The 2,123-nt window shown below is 48.1% G+C and overlaps 1 pseudogene; it reads left to right on the top strand.

The window, feature by feature from the left end:
• LOC109471223 overlaps window positions 1-1,897 on the top strand; it is a 3,432-nt pseudogene extending 1,535 nt beyond the window's left edge.
• The last annotated feature ends 226 nt before the right edge of the window (window positions 1,898-2,123 follow it).

The following is a 2,123-nucleotide window of genomic DNA, read 5'->3' as shown; positions in this document are numbered from 1 at the left end:
GACGTCATCGCCATTGCCAACATGACGAGAAAGGACAGCGGCACGACTTCGAGTGCAGCTAAGAGTGCCCAGAAGCAGCAGGCGAGGGGTGTAAAGAACACCAAAATGTACGAGGCACTGAACAGGTCTATGCAGGAGGTCGCTTAGAAAACGCCTACAGTACACCCAGCACTCCACATGCGCAGGGCAATCAGGGACTTTTCCTCCGCACAGGCAACATCCAAAGGCGCGGGGAGGTCGAAAAAAGACTACACGCACACGTCTAAAGAGATGTACAAGGGATATTCTTCCAGCCGGCCAGACTACGACGATCGCCCCAGTACATCTCGCGACGGCGCCAGTCCCATGGCCAGTACATCTCGCGACGGCGGCGCCTGCCCCATGGCCAGTACATCTCGCGACGACGGCGCCTGCCCCAGTTCATCTAGTGTGCCTGACTTAGCCCTACAAGACGACGTCATGACGCTGACAGAACTGTTCGCGGGTGCACAGGAGAACCTTGGTCTCAGTGCTCTCATGGATATCAGAGCGGGTGCATCAAACATGGAGAGTGCAGTGGAAAACTTGATAGTAAAGACAGCAAAACATAGAACATTAACGATTTTTAATGCAAGTTATATGGAAATTAAAAAGCAAACTTATATGTGTAAAACACCAACTATCTCTAACCCTATCACTGTAGTATGTTCCAAATATCATCAAGAATACTCAAACATCTATGCAATTCCTTTGTCGCACACAGGGCACCTGGCGCCACACAGGTCACCCCCAGATTGAGGCCCCTCGCCCGAGTCCCTTGTCGATATGCTACTATCCATATTCGCCATGTACAGGTACCGATATAGACTAGATGAACTCATGACAGAGGGGGTAGACTTCAAACATCATATGTACGTCCCAGAGAAAGATGGCGGAAACTTCATACGCAGAAGGGAAGACCACTGTCATCTACTGAAAAGGATTGCCATGCACCAGAGAAAAGAGCCTCCCCGATGGTTTAACCACCATGCTCTGGAAAATGCCCTCCGTCCCCAAGATGGTGAGCCGACGCCTGGTCTGACAGAGGCATCCCTGTTTGGGCTGCGTAAACAATCCGTCACAGACGCCGAAATATTGCTGTCTTACAACATGGCCAGGTTTCTACGACACAGAGGGCATCTCCGAGAGGCTAGCTATGTGGATTTCATCGCAGGATGGTATGACGGTCGGGAACTAACGGAGGACCAGAGAAGAACAACGCAATAATGGAGATGGTCCTTGATGAGCTAATCACCTTATTTCTATGTTTTTGTCCGGTTTCTAGGTTCAGTCAAGGAGGTTCAAAAAGGAAGAGAGACGACGAAATTAGTCTCCATTTCATCGATGTTTCCACACATTGTGGGACAATTTCATGTCTAGTCTAGAGAAGGCTCCTTGCAACTTCAGTTCGTAACAAGGAGAATGTTTGATGGCCTGCTGGAAAAGAAGCACAATGTGGATGTTCCCCTTAAAACTGGTAACGTTACTTGTAATGATGATACTGCTATGAGTGATGCTGAAGAGCAGGTGCAGGGTATATACCACATGCATTGTTGAAACACTATCAGAAGTACAAGATTGCCAAAACTCTACATTGTATTTTTATGTGGTTTAATTTTGTGTAACAAAGGCAGGTTGTCGAATGCTATTGGGCACTCAATACTCGTACATGTTAATCTTTTCTTAGCTTTGTGTAGCTTAGCAGCGTACAGACAGCCGGATCCATTTTGATAAGTTTCTCAGAATGCTTCAGCTTCTGTACGACATTAACATCACAGTGTATCAACTTGGAAAGTACATCAGGTCCTGTTTCCCACATGCTGTTCTCCAGAAAGGCAGGGGGTTAGAAGAGACTGTGTACAGAGGAATTTCCCTCTAGCCACCAGCCACAATGTGTGCGCCCAGCCTTCCTCTGTGTGTTCCACCCATGCCATTCAGACCCTCCGCTGCCCAGAGTTCACCCTTGACACTTGGTCAACAACAACCTTCGTCGTCCGTTACGTCGAGGCTCTTCACACACTTGCAATAGACGACCAGCTTAACCAACAAATTACAGCAATCTCCACATCTACAAGCCCCGTCATCCACCATTAGAACTGTTACAG

This window comes from Branchiostoma belcheri, unplaced genomic scaffold (assembly GCF_001625305.1).
Source record: "Branchiostoma belcheri isolate BF01 breed outbred unplaced genomic scaffold, Haploidv18h27 scaffold240, whole genome shotgun sequence".
Taxonomy (NCBI): domain Eukaryota; kingdom Metazoa; phylum Chordata; class Leptocardii; order Amphioxiformes; family Branchiostomatidae; genus Branchiostoma; species Branchiostoma belcheri.
This window is presented reverse-complemented; position numbering and strand designations above follow the sequence as displayed.